We start from the raw sequence: 20,751 nt of genomic DNA on the forward strand, positions 1-20,751 counted from the left end.
GTCTGCACAGGAGGACACCGGGCTACACTCCATCCGTGGGAGCCAGACGACCTTCTGTTCTGTCCGTATGAATCGACTCTGAATTGCCTGACTGGGTGATGGAACAACGCGAATGTCTCATTTATGTTAGAAATATGAGCAGAGGGAACCGCCGATGTGGATTTCATTTCATTCCTGTGCGGCTCAGACCAGTGACGTTGGTATATCAGACCCATTGCTTACTGCGGTCAGGAAGCGTTTAACCAGCTGTCATCTTGTCGGTTTGGGAATTCACCCAGATTGAACCCATTTACAAAACTCGCGGAGAGTTCTCTGTCCCGCCGATATTGCACACTGTCAGCGAGTTCATATGTTCTGGGTCCAGTTTCCATCATTTGAAGCAGAAAAAAAACACAAGATGAACTCTAATAATAATAATTTTTCTCTATTGTCCTGACAGGTTAGTAATTTCTCTGTTTCTTTCCCTCTCTCTTACAGTTAACCTGGTGGCGATTGTTATCCTGTCCCGGGGAAAGTGCGGCCTCTCCAAATGCATCACTCGATACCTGCTGGGAATGTCAGCGACCGATCTCCTGGTCGTTATCTCTGACCCTCTGATGAACTGGACTGTTCTCATATACTTTAGTTCTTCCTTCCTCTATTGGTCTCCCGTTTGTAGGGTTGTTCGTTGCCTGCTTATAGCAAGCACCGGGGTCTCTGTCTGGCTGACAGTCGCGTTCACCTGTGACAGATTTGTGGCCATTTGCTGCGAAAAGCTGAAAACAAAATATTGTACCGAAAGAACGGCGGCTGTGGTTATCGGGACAGTGAGTGTTCTGGGCTGTTCGGAAAGTATCCCTTTCTACTTTACATTGGAGTCTTGGTTGATAATTGATGGAGTTTTCTATGGCTGTGTTACCAAAGAGAGCTTCTATACGTCACCCTCGTGGGCCGCACTTCGTATGATTCATCGCATTTTCATGCCTTGTCTCCCGTTTGTTCTGATTTTATTGTTCAATACTCTGACAGTTAGACGGATTTTGACCGCCAATAAAGTCCGGATGGCGCTCCGGGGCCGCTGTAAAGGAATGAATGTCAAGGACCCGGAGATGGAGAACCGAAGGAAATCGGTCGTTTTACTATTCAGTATAACCGGTAGTTTTATATTTCTGTGGTTAACTCTGCTGGTTTTTGATATCTACGTACTGATTGCAAACATCCCTCGTTACTCGGCCACGGATCCAATTTACATCGCAGAATCCACGGCGACGATGCTGCAGATCCTCAGCTCCTGCACCAACACATGTATTTACGCCGTGACTCAGAGCAAGTTCAGAGAGGAGCTGATGAACGCGGTGAAATACCCGCTGAAACGGTTAAACAAATTCCTTAAACCCTAGAGAGACTTGTTGGTTTCTGCCGGAGATTTAAGTCAAACATTATGTTTCCTCCATAATCTATGGACTTGCCGATATGTAGAACCACGGGTAACAACGGAGTGTTCTGAAATACGCATGCGTTTTGTGATGATATATTTCACTCGCTGTTTACCCCTTACGGGTGAAATGTGTCCTTCATCAAATATGTAATATGTAGCGGTCACCTCAGCTGTAATTCACCCCGATGGAGGGTCTATAGTCAGTTACCGCCCGTTTTATTTTAATAATCGCCATTGCATCTGACAGCGTTTTACTCTGGGTTGGTCCAGTTAGGAAGAATCCTCTCCCTTTTCTCCATTCTCTCCGTTGTTTCTGATTCAACCCTTTCAGTGACGTTCACGGTGTTTTACTCCCAATATCTCTCACGTTGTCCTCGCTCACTCCTTCCCCCACGCCGGTGAGGGGAGCGTTATCAGACTGAAACATAGCGGTGGTGTGTGTGTGTGTGTGTGTGTGTGTGTGTGTGTGTGTGTGTGTTTGTTTGTTTGTGTGTTTTCTTGACTTTTCCAACTCCTTTCCCTTTTCCATCTCCGGACTGCACCGCTTTGTCCTTTCATATCTTCCTCTTTATCTCTTTTCACATCCTGAGGTCCCGTGAAAATCTGTTTCCTCTGTTCCCTGTGTCTGTCTGTCCACACGTCCGGTCCCGATCTGAACAAAATCTAATAACATCGTGGACTAGTGAGTTTCACCGTGAGGGAGACATGATCGGGCTGCAACAGAGCGTGTGTGCGTTCTTTTCCTTCTTTTTTAACTCCATCTCCATCTCCGACCTGCTCCCTCGTTGTCCCCGCATATCTCCGGCTTTATCTCTGTTCACATCCCGAGGCCCCGTCACAGTCTGTTTCTTTCCCTCTGCTTCTCTCTGACCACACCTTCCGTCCGGTCGCGTACTGAGCAAAGTAAATCTCATTGCAGGAACATATATTTATATTGATCATCAATGTACGCGGAAATTTAGTCAACTTCCAGAGCCACGGGAAAAAGTTATTTGTTTATCTTTTCTCTCTCCAAATAACTGAGCTCTACCTGGACGGTTTATCGATCTTTGAAAAATAAAAGAATGATACTGAAAATCTGAATAAAAATTACTTTAAAAGACGTTGTACCACTCTGACGGAACATTACTCACTCTGTTGCATTTCCGGTTCCGTCTCACTGATGTCTGTCCTGCCACGGATCAGCATTACACAACACCGGTGATTCTCCTCTCCCGGGGTTGACCGAAGTAAGTGTCGACACGACAGATATCTTTTCGAGCGCACAATTGATTTATGCGCCTCGCGTCAGTTATTACCAACTCAACGCTTTATCATAAATAATGTTTCCAGTGATACTTAAGGATTGTGTCCCATCTCCGGCCACCGTGAACACCAAAGCAGCGTGAATCCCAAGCGACGTCATTCTAGTCTTTTCTAATTATCTCCCAATCAGATTGAGCGGCTTAAAGACTACAACATAAATGCCTGGCAAGATTAAATGACAAGGCCATCGCATTCCGGAGATGGTAATGACCTGGGGTTAATTTTGCCTCGTGAAGGCAGCGCAGTTTCCAATGCTGTTGACTGTCGTCCCAGTCTAATCGCAAACTGGAGAACATCTGCAGACGCTGGAAATCAAAGTAATACCCACACAATCCTAAGGAGCTCAGCAAGCCGGGCAGAATCTATGCAAAAGAGTAAACAGTCAATGTTCCGGGCCGACACACTTTATCAGGGAGATGCAATTTAGTAGGATCGGACGTTTGTACTATAATTATATGTATAAGACGATGAGCGGCATTGATCGTGTGGATAACCCGTGGCTTTTTTCCCCGGGACAAAATGACTAACACGCGGGGTATGCTTTGAAGGTGCTTGGAAATAGGTACCGAGGGAATGTCAGAGTTCAGTTTTCACACAGAGAGTGTTGGGTGCGTGGAATACACTGCCGGCGGCGGTGATGGAAGCTAATACAATAGGGTCTTTAAAAGCCTCTTAGATAGGTACATGGAACTTTGAAAAGTAGAGGTTTATACCCTAGGGAAATACAAGCAGTTCCTAGATCAGGTCACATAGTGGGCACAACATTGCTGGCCGAATGGCCTGTAATGGGCTGTAGGTTTCTGTGTTTTATGTTTTTTAATTGTAGTGTCGGCGACAGATGTTAGACACCCAGGCATGCCTCTTACAACTGCTGGTAATTGTGCAGAGCACTATACAATGGGTTGTCAGCGGCGCCTTGTCGTTCGGTTAAATTGCCATTAGTAAATCCCTGACATGCTGTCTTGCTAATCGCCCTTCAGTATTGCAAAAAAAAAAGTCACTCATTATAACGACCTGGTTTCGGAACTGGTAACATAGGGGATTTACAAGGACTGCAGACTGGTACAAGCCCTTCCTGATCGAAAAGTGCTTTATGACAGGATTCATGCCTTCCATTGCCTCCAGCGGAAAATCATGTAGCCGTATAGAGGGTGGAATTGCATAGGTCTTCGTGTGGTGGGACGGAATGTACAAGTCCCTCGTGATGTTTGTTTATCGCCCACCGAGAGGGAGGTGCCTGCGAAAGCAACAAGACTACGACATACTCAGGCAAAGCGGGGGGAGCAAACAGCAAACAATCTTTGTTTTAATGATGAAGAAGGAAACATTACACAACCAGCCTGAGTGGAATGAAGTTGTCGAGTAGCGTTAGTATTAGGCAGAGTTATACACTGTGTGCGGTTTAACTCCTGTAAAGTCTGAAGCGCGGGTCCGAGTAGTTCAGGAGTTGCCAGGGGTTTGATGGCTGTGGTGACATGAGGGGTTACGTTTGGCAGTTTAAACCGCTCATTCAGATATTCACTCAAAACCCTTCTGCTACTTTGTCCTTTGGACCATAATAGATGTGTTCAGTTACAGAAAGAATATCTTAAAATTTCCAGACAAAGATAAATTTCACAAATTTGTCCCATAGCCCGAACTTCAGACGGGATCTATAGCCCAATTACGGCGGTGGTGCCAATCGAATTTTTTTTTTTGTGTGGATATTATGTAACAGGATCGAGTTCTGAATTCGCTTCTTTTTATTTCTCCCCGTTTCCTGTTGCAATACGCAAATTATAGTCGCGTCCTCTTTTTTGAGACCCCTCGACCGGTTTAGAAACGACCCTAAAAATGGGCTCCTCTTTCTTTGCATAGATCTTTGTCTTGCTGTTTGTCTCCCTCCTGACCCTCTGCTTCGGTTGTCTGAGCGTTATCAGGCAGGTTCGGGGTGTTTGATTCTGCGTTACAGCTTCTGCAGACATGAAAACTTTGTCCAGACCTGATTCCGGCCTGGTCGCAGTCTGTGTAGGTGAGGATAGAGACTTTGAAATTCCTCACATTTCTTTGGTTTGGACATAGTTTGGACAGTCATTCTATTTGTTCTCGGAGGTTGGTGTGGCTTGGCAGGAAAGATAAAGGGGGGAGGGGATAAGCATGAAAGAACTATGGAGATAAAAAAACAGAACACACAACTACTTATGGAAGAAAGGACAGCATCCTCTGATGAGCCACGCACAAATAAACAAAGTAAAGTGCATAAATCAAAACACGTTATTATATAATCATAATCCCACGTAGGGTCTCCGTTTCCGCTACCAGTTTCTTTTTAAAAATATTTAATTTTCTTTATCTCAGTAGGCCCCTGTAGTGCCACCCCCCTTGTATCCAACCACACACGCTACTTGTAAAATGAATCACATATTTACTATATCCACTTTCCAACCAGACCTCATCAGCAGAGGAAGTTGGCGGCACCAGCGGATCTCCACGGGATTCCTTTACTCGTTCAACCTTCTGGGGTTTCTTTCTCATTATCTTCTTTACCTTTACAGAGAAAACTCTCCCCGTATATCTCTCATCAGCTTTACTATCATTACTCACCATCTTCCTTCAATCTACTTACCTGGTTTTCGTCTTTGTCTTTACAGGGAACTCTCTCCCCCGCATTCCTATTCAACTTTGCTCTTACTATTTTCTATCCTACTTGAATCTACTTACCTGCTCCTGCAAAGGAAGGTCAGTCAGTCTCAAGCCCAAGCGTGAATGAAATTGCGTTTCGTTCGCCTCCTGAGGTCTGATTTATATCGCAACACGAGGAAATCTGCAGATGCTGGAAATTCAAGCAACACACACACAATGCTGGTGGAACGCAGCAGGTCAGGCAGCATCAATAGGAAGAAGCACATTCAATGTTTCGGGCCGAGACACATCGTCAGGTCTAACTGAAAGGAAAGATAATAAGAGATTTGAAAGTAGGAGGGGAGGGGGAAATGCGAAATAATAGGAGAAGACCGGAAGGGGTGGGGAGAAGCTGAAAGCTGGGAGGTGATTGGCAAAAGGGATACAGAAGGCCTCCTGTCCCATGATCCATTGCCTTCTCCTGCGCTGTATCCCTTTCTTCCCTTATCACGGAATGGAAATTATAAAAGACAGAAAGTATTTAGTTAAATAATGCCGGCATTCACATCAGAGACAAACGTGTTGATGGTTGTGCTTGTAACCCACGGGACAGTGAATGTCAGCCTTATCAGCCCATTATATTCCTACATATAACTGAACGCCACAGTGTTTCAGCATCAAACTGTTCCTCAGGCGGATTCAAGAGCGGCTTTGTCCTCAGCACAATTGGTAAATAGTTGTTTGCATATACATTATGAAATATCTGAGTTATTTTTACGCATCAACATATGCACACACACACACACACACACACACACACACACACACACACACACACACACACACACACACACACACACACACACACACACACACACACACACACACACACACACACACACACACACGTAGATATTCCACAGATGTGGAGCAGATAGTTTATGAGATGGAGGGAACCGTGATCAGCTCTGTTTTTCGGTCTTGCAATTAGCATGGAGCATTGGGATTGACCTCAGAATCTCTGAAAGTTGCAGAAAATTTGAATTCAATTTGAATAGAATAAAATCCCTCCTCCCACTTTGCCTGAAAAGGTGGCTCCATAGTGACATGTGGTTGTGCATTTAATTTGGTTCACACGGGACGTTCAGGTCGGTAAACCCACTGTCCGGCCTGTTCCAGGCCAACAGCAACGTGATCACTTTCACTGCCGACTGATACAGACAAGCAATTGATTCGGTTCATTTACAACTGATATTTGTGATTGCTTGACTGTGTCAGCGATCCTGAACCACGTGATAGGAGAAATGTATGAAGGGATTAAACAATAGCATTGGAGAGCAAGGAACCGGAAATGCAACTGCAGGAGAACGAACAACTCCAGAAAATCTGGGTTTAATATGTTTCGTCTGTCTTCAATGCCGGATATGAGGTCAGATCTCCATTGCTAGTAATTATTGTTCTACATTCTTCAGGGTTTCTGTTCTGTCAGTTTTAATCTCGGAAAGCCCTCCAATGAAATGAGTTTTCATTTATTGGCATCACTCTGACACTCGGTAATTTCAAATACTACCCCTACGGATAAACTCAGAGATTTGGTGCGGGTCTGCATCACGACTGAACGATCTTTTGTTCAAATTGTGTAATATTAAATGAGTTTTCATCGCGTAACGACATTTAACCCAACTGGCTGATAACGCCTGGCCCTAGGCGATTGTGCCAGGCTCATTTTACCGGCTGATCACGCATGTAGAATTAGAACAGGTGCAGGAAGAGATCTAGAATCTTCCAGAAGCTTCAGCATTTCAAAATTAGTTTCTTAAGCAATACAAAATGAGCCACGACTTTGTCAGACAGAGTTCTCACATTAGGAACCAAATACGGAAAATAATCAGGCTGAATTTTAATTCATTAAACCCACCCTTTCTGCAACCTTTCCTTGGAAAGGGTAATGGGAAACAAAGCGGCAGAACATGTGCAGGAATTTCCGGAAAATTCTGATGTTTCTGGAAACAACTTTTCATAACAACGTTTCAAAAGTGATTTACTAATTCCGGGTTGCACAGTATGCTTCCATAAATCCCGAATTAGACAAAGGGGCAATTTCAACGGTGGGGAATCGATTAGATAGATAGATAGATAGATAGATAGATAGATAGATAGATAGATAGATAGATAGATAGATAGATAGATAGATAGATAGATAGATAGATACTTTATTCATCCCCATGGGGAAATTCAACATTTTTTCCTTTTTTTAAATTTTTTTATTTTTTTTAAATACATAAAGTGGTTCCACTGTTTGGAAAGTTTTACATGAAGTGTTTTTGAATGAAATTATTCGATAATTCTGAATCAACAGGTAAGATTTATTTTGAGTAAATTCTGAGTAGATAGAATTAAAGAATAAATAATTGAACATTATTTGTTGGATAATTTGTACTGCACATGCTTATTTTAATATAACGGCATTCAATGTCTTCCTGGGACAAGGACAGACGTCTGGATTTCCAGACGTATCGCGCTCTTTTGACAACAGCCTGATGTTGCGTGGGGCATGACGCACTTGAACGAAGTAAAGGTGATTGGTTCAGAGGTTGGCATCGAGCTTTGGAGAATGCATGAAGAATTTCACGTTACAGAGAAGCACACAGGAATATCGAATTAAGGTGTTAACGAAAAATCGGTGAAGAAACTGGAGAGTGGTTCAGTATATATTCAGTCTAGCAGAAACATCAGATCGAAGGTCACCTGACTTTTGTCATTTTGGAATTACAGTTCAAACTCTTAAAACAAGGGTTGAAGAATTGAGAAACTGATGCAATGTGTCGTTGAATCAGAATAAATTCCATAAGACCAAAGGCCATAGGAGCAGAATTAGGCCATTATATCAATCGGGCCCGCTCCGCCATTCCATTATGACTCATTTATTATCTCTTTAAACACTGCTTCCCTGCCTTCTCCTCATGTCTCTAATCTAGCAAACTCCTCCTTAAATATAAGTAATATCTTGGACTACACAACCAAAGAATTCTACAGATTCACTGCCCTCTGGCTAAAGAAATTTTTCCCCATCTGTGTTCTAATTGGATGTCCTTCAATTCTGAGGCGTTGATCTCTGGTCCTAGACTCACTCACTGTAGGAAACGCCCTTTCAAAATCCTCTGCATCGAGATCTTTCAATGTCCGATAGTTTGCCAAGAGATCTCCCTTCTTACTGCTAAACCCCAGTGCCTACAGACACAACGTTATCAATCCGCAGTAATTGTTTTCAATCCAGCTGCTTGCAACACAAGACACGTCAAGCAGGGTCACAGTTCAATACAATTACAACGCGGAAAAAGACAATGAAACCTCGGAAAGCATAAACCGGGTGGATAGTTCAGAAACCGGCAGAACAGCTGCTGTCACTCAAGGGAGGAATTGAATTGAATTGACTTTATTTACAACATCCTTTACATATATCAGGAGTAAAATACTTACGTCTCCGTCTAAATGTGCAATGTGAAATCATAGTAATTTATAATAAATAGAACAGTCAATGTAACATAGAAATACAATCAAATCATCGTGAGTTAATCAGTCTGTTGGCCTGGTGGAAGAAGCTGTTCCGGAGCCTGTTGGACCGGGCTTTTATGCTGCCGGATGGTAGCAGCCGGAACAGTTTGTGATTGGGGTGCCTCTGGTCCCCAGTGATCCTTTGGACGCTTTTTTACACCTCTCTTTGTAAATGTCCTGAATCATGGAAAGTTCACAACTACAGATGTGCCGGGCTGTCCGCACCACTCTCTGCAGGTTCCTGCGAGTAACGGAGGTACAGTTCGCATACCAGTTAGTGACGCAGCCAGTCAGGATGCTCTCAATTTTGCCCCTTTAGAAATTTCTTAGGATTTAGGAGCCCATACCAAATTGCCTCAACCGTCTGAGCCAAAGGAAGCGCCGTTGTGCCTTTTTCACAACAAACCAGGTGTGCACAGACCACGTGAGTTCCCCGGTGATGTGGATGCCGAGGAACTTAAAGCTGTTCACCCTCTGAACCCCAAATGTCAACAGGGATTATCCCGCCTCCATTTCTCCTGTATTCCTCAACCAGCTTCTTTGCTTTTGCAACATTGAGGGTGCGCTAGTTTCCTTGCAACCACTCTGTCAGAGAGATGACTTCTTCCCTGTAGGCCACCTCGTTATTGTTTAAGGCCGATCAATGTAGTGTCCTCGGAAATTTAATTAGCAGATTAGATCTGTGGGTACGAAACAGTCATGGGTATACCGGGAGTAAAGGAGGGGGCTTAGTACACAGCCCTAAGGGGCTCATGTTTTGAGAGTCAGAGGGGTGGAGATGATGGAGCCCACTCTTGTGAATTGTGAAGTTATACATTTTAACATTATTGAAATTACAAAACGTAAATTCTTTTAACTTGTTTTTTTGTTTTGCTCATGTTCGACATCATTACTGTAAACGGCCGTGCTGCAAACCTGCTATCGCAAGGTTAACTTATATTTACTGTATGAAAATACTCTCAGGCCAATAGGAAATGTGTCCCGATATGTTGTCAGATTAGAGACAAGTTGGGCTGATGAAGAACGACATCTCATCCGGACTGTAGGATTCGATGTTTGCTGAAACTGGAAAACTTCAGCCGGACAGAGAAAGGGCAATTGTTCTCCCAGCAACACACTGGTATAGGAGATAAACCGGAAGTTTAAATAAAGGGAAAACTCCGAACAAGAAGGAAAGAGAATGGACGTCGTGATTGGCAGACACGGCCAGGTCACTAGGAAGGTTTAGAAAATGAACACTTCGACAGTGGATATGTGTGTTTTCAATCCCGGGTATCAGGGTGATATAACGTGCAAGGTAAAATACATTTTACAGGATGGAAATTACCAAGCAATCCAATCTATAATAGAAAAATATATTTTTTTCTTCTGAAATAAAGGCATAACTGCTGGGAACAGCAATTCTTTCAGGCAGTTCAATTCACTAATATGCTTGCAGAGCAGGTTTTTATTTCGAAATTTGTAAATTATTTGATCCTATCATCTGAGCGGTACAGACCTAAAATATTTCAAAACTAAAGTAGCCGGCGAGAGCAGAAGAACTTTCAGTTGTTCTCTAAATTTTGTCTGGGTTACTCCGTAGATAAATGTATTTGTGCAGCTGCTGAAATTCTGAATCACAGAACCCCAAATCTGTGCCTGAAAAAGCCGGATAGACGTTTCCAGGTCTGTGTAGAGGCATCGCATGAGAATGAAGACCAGAGTGGTTGTCGCCCAACAGAGAAGGAAACTCGCCGACAGGCTGAAGAGCAGAATGATGGATTGTCTCCGACTCTCCATTTCCGGATCTCGCTGTTTCCCGCAATTTCCCCGTCCCTTCAGCCCCCTACGGACTCTGCTCGCCGCCAGTATCTGTCTGACGGTCAGAGCATTGAGGGTCAGAATGAGGAAGAAAGGAAGTAGCGGATTCAACAGACGGTCCACCCAATAAAACCCCTCAAATGATCCCGAGAAAAGAAGTACGGACCTATCGAAACAGATCCAGTCACCCCTCACCAACAACGCTGACCGTTCCATGTATACGAAATAAAATGGTATGTTTTTTAAACAGATACCGATCGATATTGCGCCAATCACCAAACCCGCAATTTTTGGGATGCAGTATTTTGTTTTAAAATTGGCCGAGCAAATGGCCACAAAGCGATCGAAAGTGAAAGCGACAGTAAACCACACGGAACAGTCAACGGCCACGTGACACAGGACGTAGTGGACAAGGCAGAACGGAGCGTTGTCAAGGACTCCGTAATGAAATCCGTATGCTTGACTCATCCGGTAGAACAGGACTTCGATAATCACCACCATTAGATCCGCCGCAGCCATCGCCACCAGGTACCGCGTGACGCATTTGGAGAGACCGCAGTTTCCTCGGCAGAGAATGATGATCGCCACAAGGTTAACTGCAGTGTGACAAAAAAGACCAAAAATAATAATAAAGAAAATCAAAAGCATTTTTTGTAGAAATACAGCAGTCATTTGTTCGATTGAGGTAAAATCCATCGTTCATCTCTGCTGGACCTTATCAGTGGAAGTAAAAAAATACTTTGTTTGTTTGAACACGTGACCGCAGCATAAAGCGTTTTACAGTTGCGCATGCTCACATTAATCTCTTCACGTTCACCGATGCAGCAGCGATGAGCAGAGTCCAGGAATGATAGATCACAGTAACGGGCCCTTCGGCCCAATATCTCCATGCTGACCGACATGACCATCTGATACCGTTGTCCGTGATTGGATCAGACTCGTCAAACTGTCCATGTGTACTTTAAATATTGTTAACGACTCTGTTGTTCCCATTTCCTTTCTCAGGCTGTTCAATACACAGAGCAGCTTCTATGTGAGGAAACGTCGCTCGGAATCCAGCTACATTTCTGCCCTCTGATCATAAATCTGCAACTTATTGTTTACGATTAGCCAACCACACTGTATCTATACATTGTCATGGTTTTATACACCTCGTCAGCCAATCACCTGCCTTTTGCAATAAAATGCCACTCGGCCGAACCTCTCCCTGTAACTCAACCCCGCGAGTCCCTGCAGCATCTTTGTGAATACTGTCTGCACTCTTTTCAGCGGACTTCTGCCTTTCCTATAACAGGGCGACCAAGACTGTTCACAGAACTCCAAGCGCGGTATCTCCAAGGAGAGGGGTAGTGTAATTGAAGTGCGCATCTACGCTTCTTTCCGAAAGTCTGAGTTACTATTCGATTGCAAGGTCAGATTCTGAAAACAAGATCTTGCACCGCAGCAACCTTCCCGCTGTTTTATTTTACTGCTTCGGCGACAAACTGTTGCTCTGAGCAAAACATTTTACACGGTTTGGAATGTGCACGGCACTTTAAATGTTTTTTTTTAAATCTGTAATATGCATGTCAAACAATGAAAAAATACAGCACACAACAACATAGGTAAACGCTGTCAGGAAGTCACGTCTGACAGGGAGTATGCCAAAGTAAAATGTTTTGACTGAACGGCGTTGGTGGTTTCTGTCTTTATTGTTCCCATCTTTGACAGTGTTGTAACCTGAAACAATGACAATGCAAATACGTTGAAGCTCTAAAATGTTCCAATGGAAATGTGGTATGTTTAATATTTAGCACAGTTATGGATTATATTCAGTAATACAGTGAATTTCACAGTGTTTCACAATTATATTAACAAAGATTTTAAAAATATATTTACGGAGTGACCCATTTCAGTTCTGGCGCAGCTGCGTACACGCGCATCTGCGAGGGAACAGTGCTCACAATGAGGAACGCAGATAAGAATTTGGTGACTGGAAAAACTTGGGAATTGTCCAAGAGTAGAAAATGGATCGTCCTTTAATTGAACAGCGCTGGGAGGGGAAAATAGAAGGGGAAAAGATGAGTTTACCTTTCAGAAAGTGGGAAGAGAAATTCTTGGTGAAAATTGGTAAATTTCCAGTTGGGCTCTCAGCCGCTGGAAGATGCGTGCGCGAGTGTCTGAGGAGCGACAAGAGTCTCTGGATCACAGCCGTGGCGGCGCATCGTTTATGGTGAAATGGAATCCTACCGCACGGCCGCGCCATTGGAATTCCTGTCTTTAGACGAGTCTCTTTCACCCTTCCCTAACAAGCCGGCCTCAGTGACGAAGCACACGACACTACTAAGTTGCTGTAAAGCCTCATTTGTTTCACAAATGTCCTTTAGGGATGGAGAATATTGGCCTTTATCTGGATCTTATGTGACTGTAGACACAAAAATACTGTGAACTGTCACGTTAATCCTCTGATCGGGAAAATTAGAGGGGCGGTAATAATATCAAAATTGCCTGTGATGCTCAGTCTCCGTGAACCAGAGCAAGAAAAGGGAGCAGAATTTCACAAGTTGAAATCAAATCTATTTGCTGTGAGTTTGAACGTTAATCTACTGCTCACGTGACAGGGTTGGAAGGAATGAGGTCCGCTAATGACGGGAGGTTTTCATAGACGTGGACTGTGTGTGCTGTGTCGTTACAGTTCGATGTCTCACGCCACAATTGAGAAGACTACAGGCAGTTCCAGTGACAAGTCTGCATGAACCAGGTTAAAATATCAACAGGGCAGGAGATTGAGAGGAGCGAGGCGGCATTTTAGGAATTTTAAATAAACACCGATTAAAATCACATCAGCAGTAGCTGAGAGCGGCGGGAGGTCTCTGCTTCCGTATAAGTAATCGAAAGGCACTTACCCGGGATGCCGACAGTTATAATCACTGTGTAACAAATAGCCCTCTCTTCAAGCATTGTTAATCCAAGGCTGTTAGTATTTACAGTTCTGTTCGGAATGTTCCCAATTTCTAAATGTCATAAAAGTTGTAAATAGCCAGTAAATGAACTCAAACAGTTATAACAAAGCCCAGAGAGCAAATTTCTTTTGCACCTACTGGGTAAAACTCTTCACGGATCACACGTTGTTGACAGTCCACCGCGTCTGGATGTTTCCGTCCTCAATGTAACTGAAGCACAGAATGGCATTCTTTTATAGATAATCGGTTACCGATGTTGAAAACAACTGGTTCATTGACTGGTGCTAATTACTGCTAATTAGCAATTATTTCTCTGCTCCAGCGAACCGTAATGCCGATGGTGAAATAACACGCCTTATTTCATTGAACTGAACGCAACACCTGTCATGAAGCCTCAAGAGACGGCCGATGCTGGGATGGCAACACCAGATGAGATGTTGTCAAACTACTCCGTGTAATGACAGGACATTATCTGCGCATCGCTGGTGACGACAGTAGTCTGTAATCCTGTGGGTGAGTCCACCTCATCAGCGCTGATTCCACTCTCACATTGCGAGTGGAGTCTCTGTCTTGTTATTTTGCTGTGATGACGCACCTTTAATATGATTCACTCTCCGGTGATTTTTCTTTCTGGATATGATACATTAACATTAATGTTGTTTTTTTTCTGACACAAGCCCTCACTGTTTGCACTGTTACCGGAGTCAGTCGCAAACACAGATGCTGGCAAGTATGCGGCGCGAAATGCAAACCAATGACCCCAGCATTACAGACATTGTCCGCGGCTGTACCAGACAGAGAAAAACAGAAAATATTGTATCAACATCGGTTTTAATGCAAATAAGTACCAGTGTCGATATTACAGAGTCACCAGTAGATTTTCGAAGTTGGATTTCAGAAAGAAGTTGATTCAGGGAAAAAGTGCACATTAAGCTGCTAAAGTTACGTATGTAAGTGTGCACCTCTTAAATATCTTATCACGAGTATGTATAAAATGTCCTACTCGTGCTGTGGATTTTGAAACGGTAAAGTGACGGACAAAGCCGCTGTTGAATCCGCCTGAGGAACAGTAAGATGCTGAAATATACTGAAATACTGTTTCACTTAGCTGTAGGAATACAATGGGCTGATAAGGCTGCCATTCACTGTCCTGTGGGATACGAGCACAACCATCAACACGTTTCTCCCTGGTGTGAATACCGGTGTAAAATAAAATACTTCCTGCCATCTGCAGATTTCATTCCGATTCTTCTCATGGTTGAACATAAAAATGCCCGTGTTCTTGGCATTACCTTCGCAGTGCCCTGTAGAAATAAATGCAGGACCGACAAGTTGGGTCACAGCATCACATTAAGCCATATTAAAAGCCATTATTAGCACACACTCGCTCAGACGAATACACACACACAGACGTGAACACAAACACATAGGCTCAGCATCCACATACACACACACACAAACACACACACACACACACACACACACACACAATACACACGCGCAAGCACACACACGCACACATTCTCTCTTTCTCTCTCTCTCTCTCTGACACACACACACACACACACACACACACACACACACACACACACACACACACACACACACACACACACACACACACACACACATTTGAAAGTCAGTATATGTATTACATTCTTTGTCGATCTCCCAGTTCATGGCTTTCCCTTCCCAATCGGAACGCGTTGAACACGATGTTTCACGGTGGAGTCGGCATTTCGATTAAGGGATTGAAAAACAAAAGCGAGTTTGAAACACCTGCAAGGCCATGTTGTAGAAACAAGGATTATTCACAGCAGAATGAAAGAAGAAGAACAATAAATTGGGAGAACAGAGTAACAGGCCAGTCTGCCAGAGAGAGGAAAGGATTGAGCATGCAGTTGGCCACAAGGTGAAAATGAAGAGAGGGTTAGTATGCAGTTGACATAAAATGCAGAATTAGTGAGAGAGAACGACAGCAGTGAAGAGACAATCGACAAACGGGAGACACTCAGTCGGATAATATAAGAGTGTGGGTTACATTCTCCACCTGCCTGTCGCCGGTAGAGTGTGGAGGAGTGGTTCATTCTGTACCCACCAGTCTCCGGTGCAATGTGACAGTGTGGGGGTCATTTTATAGATATCAGTCCCTGGTACAGACTGAGAGTGCGCGGTTCTTTAGTTCTCACAATCAGGTTCATTGAGAGAGTGTGCATTTCATATTGTACAGACCAGTATCTGTTACAGTGTGAGAGTGTGTGTGTCATTCTGTATCTGTCAGTCTCTGTTACAGTGTGAGAGTGTGGGTTTCATTCTGTATCTGTCAGTCTCTGTTACAGTGTGAGAGTGTGGGTTTCATTCTGTATCTGCCAGTCTCTGTTACAGTGTGAGAGTGTGGGTTTCATTCTGTATCTGTCAGTCTCTGTTACTGTGTGAGAGTGTGGGTTTCATTCTATATCTTGTCAGTCTATGTTACAGTGTGAGAGTGTGGGTTTCATTCTATATCTTGTCAGTCTCTGTTACAGTGTGAGAGTGTGGGTTTCATTCTGTATCTGTCAGTCTCTGTTACTATGTGAGAGTGTGGGTTTCATTCTGTATCTGTCAGACTCTGCTACAGTGTGAGAGTGTGGGTTTCATTCTGTATCTGTCATTCTCTGCTACAGTGTGAGAGTGTGAGTTTCATTCTGTATCTGTCATTCTCTGTTACTATGTTTGAGTGTGGGTTTCATTTTCATTTATCTGCCTCGGATCCACCGTTAAGTGTGTCTTCTCAGTCCTGTACCTGTGAGACTCTGATGCAGTCTGAGCGCGTGTATTTTTTCTCCTTTTTTTCCCGCTGTCACTCAAACCTAGAAAATAATCTTAAAATAGATTCTGTATTCCATGAGCTATTTTTAGAGCACGAGTCTCCTGAATCGGTTTTTGTGATGATTGTGAGATGGACAGTGCACTGATGAATAATGACGGCTGTATCGAGCAGGACATTCAGCGTCGTAGAGTCATATGGCAAACAGACCATTCGGAGCGACATTATTTTGCACGCTATTTGTTATTCAACCACATAGAACCAATTGAGCAGCACGTGATTTGTAACTTACTGTGGTTTGGCAAAACAACCTCTTAAATGTGGAATGAAAATAATCAAATTAAATAAATTCATTAAATTATATAAATAAGTGAGTAATTAAATTAATAATTTTCTCGAAATAAGACCAACCGAGGCAGAGCGTTGCATGTTCCAGCATCATTTATGTGAATACATTTCCTCTCAGCAATTCTAAATTGCTACCTTCACCGTGTATTTGCTCTGTTATGTTTGCTGATTCTGTCACATATTCCTCAATGTGCAACAGACCATTAGTCCATTCGAGTTATGTGCTACTCATAAATAATATAATATTCATTTCGATTTTCTTATGATAACCTCAGACTTGTCTGCAAATGCCTGCATTTTCCATTGATAAAATTGCGTCTACGTTGTTCTGTGCAGCACCGAGAGAGTTTGTGAATAGGAATGCGAGGGAAGGTAAATTTTCACATTTGGGATAACCCAAAATTCCACATTGGAGCATCCGGTTAATTGATGAAATCCTGAAAGTTTGGCGTCACTGGTTACGTCACAGCTCAGCCGGGAATGTTCCGCTCGTCATTTACATGGTGGACGGAAGAGTTTGTTCCTGTGTTGCAAGACACCGTGTTCTATATTACACTCACCAGTGCAGAAGAACGAGATGAATGGAGGAGAACGAACAGCTGTTGGGTAATAGATTGACATTGCAACGTGAACTCGTCGCATGGACATGTTGGGATCCTGGGAACAGTACAGCATGGGTACAAGCCCTTTGACTCACTACTTCTACTCTGAACAAGATACCGAATGAGAGTAAACTCTGATGACTGTACACGACCCATCTCCCTTCATTCACTGTCTACACGTGTGCATGAGTCTCACGTCCCTTCCTGTAACCACTTCATTTCCTCGCCTGGTTCTGGGGTCCGAGCCCGAGTCAAGACCCAGTTTCTGGGTCCTTGTCCAGTCTCTGGCTCGGAGTCCAAGGCTAGGCCCCCACTTCCCAGTTCCATGTCCTGGTTCCCTATCCTAGTTACGTCCTAGCCCAGGCCCGGAATCCTTGTCACGTCTGGGGCCTTTGTCGTGTCCAGCGTCATTTCTTCCTTCCTTCCCCTGCTTCCTTCTCACGCCTAGTCCTGTTCCTGGTAGTTCAGTGTCTGTGTCTTGCTTCTGGGGCTACTCCCAGCCCCACTCCCCCCACCCCCCCCCCCCCCACATATATGACACAGCAAAAGGATCAGGAGTTTAAAAAGGTACAAAGAGCCGAGGAATCTGAAGAGTTTGGGAAATATCGAGTGATGTAGGCACGGAATCGGATTGTAATTAATAATGGTAAATCTATGGTGCCTAAATGGGAAAGAAATCAAGTGATGTACTGGCACCATGGCAATTGTGGGCATCAAGGTTCAGATAGATCTATGGATAGTTGAAGAATCTGTGTTGGTGGCCGAAATTGCGAGGAGATATACAACATTATAGTAAGAATTGTTTGGTTTGTGCCCGCTGAGAACCCCGGTAAATCGGCTGGAGAAGCAACATGACTAAACGGCTCATGGGTCCCGGTCCCTCAGCACAGAAGCATCCTCTCCTGCATTGATAGGTTTTATGTTGACGATCGGGAGAAAAATGAAAGGGTTAGATTTATCGAAGACCGAGTATGATACATTGGAATGAACAATAGCAAACAGCAAATAATTGACTCTTTTATGGAGGCTGATTATGATGCCGCCCATAGTACGTGACGTAAGAAACGGCAGAGCGAAGCTTGTTTCGAGGTGCGAGCAAAACCGCGGGCGTTTAAAATATGACAGAAGGTTATGATGTCACTACATCAGCCGAACCCCTTTACCCCTTCCAGATTAGTCGGGACAGAGCCAGTCCATCAGTCTATCGAATTCAGACCGCTCCATATAAGTTAGGTTGGTATCATATGAACCAACTCAAACACCTTGCAGATAGTCAGTGTCCTCTAGTAACTGAGTTCCAGAAAACATATTGTCAATTGGATGCTCTGGTCCGAGTTGAGGTTATCCTGTTAGATTTACATTTCAGGAAATCGACGGTGATGTGGATGAAGGAACAGTTGCCCTCAGTGAGTTGGGCGACCACTTCCAGATTGTACACTGTCAGAAATAACTCACACCATGAGTCTCAGCAAACTGCAAAGCGGCAAAGCTTTATTTTTCACGAGTCTGCAGAGTCGGACCCAAAACTGCTCCAGCAGTATTGAGCCCAGAGCATTACATTTCATTTCCTTTTATACAGTTTCAAGTAGGTTATCACGTGTCCCTCAGTTGCTGTATCATTCCTACAATTATTCATAGTCAGCTCCACTCTCCCCCTCCCCACAGGCTTGTACATTTCGGGGGTCACATACACATTTTCTCATATCCTCTGTCCTTGGAGTTAGCCATCCGCAGAGCCATGTCTGCCAAGTTTTCAAAACACTCATCGGCCTTGGAGTTAGCCACAAGAGTACAGCTTATCTCCATCTGTTTCATCCACCTCCGCTCTCAGCTCCTAGCTTAATGACTCCCTTTTAGTTCTTCATGATTACCACAAGGTACAGATTGTACCTATACAGTTTTGCAAGAATCTTATATCCTTATTTAGCAATGTGTCAGCATATGTTTTGTAAGCTTAGATCTTAGCACAGTCTAACCTTAACCCTTTCACTTCTTACAATTCCACCCTTTTTCTTTTTAGAGTGTGCTAAGGATTTGTCCAGGGATTCCACTCTTCCAGTTCTCTGCCTCGTTGCAACAGCATTTTAGCCGGGTCAGCTGGGTTCCCTGGCTGCATTACCTGTACTACTACTCGCGTTATTAATGCTCTCAAGCAGGGTATTAAGCATGGTAATATGATTATCATTATGAGTATTCCGCCTAATATTAACAGGGCTATTCGCCACCAGCTTCCTCCCAGCAGACTATCCAGCCAACTCAGGTTCCCTAAGGATCTCCAAGTTTGTACTGGCACATGGGCCAACTTCCGAATTTTGTCGGATATTTTCAACACTGCCTTTCCATTATCATTTATCTTTAGGCAACAGTTTGTCAGATTGAACTTTCCACAGACCCCTCCCTCGGAGGCCAATAGGTAATCCAATGCTAATCGATTTTGGTATATGGCTGTTCTCATCTGGCTTTGCTGCTCAGCCAGCAATTCCAGAGCCAATGCGGTTTGGTTGGTGATCACCTCTACTACAGCTTGTAGGCGTATTATTCGATTTAACATATATACCGGGGTTCGGTAACCCCATGACCCATCCTGGGCCCAAGTTGCTGGTCCGTAATATTCAATGATGCGTGCTGGAGGCCACTCGTCGCCCCATTCTCCCACCTTTATCTCCCGCTTCTCCCTTCTCAGTGAGTCAAATAACTTGATTCCCAATTCCCTATCTTCATCCTGGGGTAGGAGGAAGAACTCTGGCCTTATAAGGCCTAAGAAACAAACTCCTCCCCATCCTTTCGGCAATTTGGTGTATGCCTGATTCCCACAAATCCAGAACAGACCTTCTGGAACAAATCCTCCTTTCTTTGCTTTCCGCCAGGCTTTCCAAACACTGGGAATTCCTTCGTACGGGTTATGCCCACTGCAATTCCAGATTCCCGAATTGTTTCCCATAGCCGTACAATTGTCCTTTGCCCCTTTAGTTATGTACCAAGTCGGCTCCTCGGGCCACCAAGTGGCATTATTTTTTTGTTTTAGCCAACTTTATACTCTGACATGGGCTTTCTCCTACTTTCACCTTCCCTTTTCTTTCTACACATACTTGTCCTTCCGGATAGTTTGTTAACTTCCATTCTTGCGTCCTCCCAGTCCTTTTCTTATCCCAATCATGAGCCAATAGCTCCCACACACTCAAACTCTCACCTATCCATGGCCATTGCTCGCTCATGTGGGGTCCCCCACAAACCCAACAGTCACTTACATTTAAACTTGTAGCTATTCGAGTTGCTAAGTCTATAAACAGGTTTTCCTTCATTTCCGGTCTTGTTTTTCCATAGGTTCCCCATTCTTCTCTGACTCCACCAAACTCTGCCCTTCCTTTTTCTTTC

The sequence above is a fragment of the Hemitrygon akajei genome, unplaced genomic scaffold (assembly GCF_048418815.1).
Source record: "Hemitrygon akajei unplaced genomic scaffold, sHemAka1.3 Scf000136, whole genome shotgun sequence".
Taxonomy (NCBI): Eukaryota; Metazoa; Chordata; class Chondrichthyes; order Myliobatiformes; family Dasyatidae; genus Hemitrygon; species Hemitrygon akajei.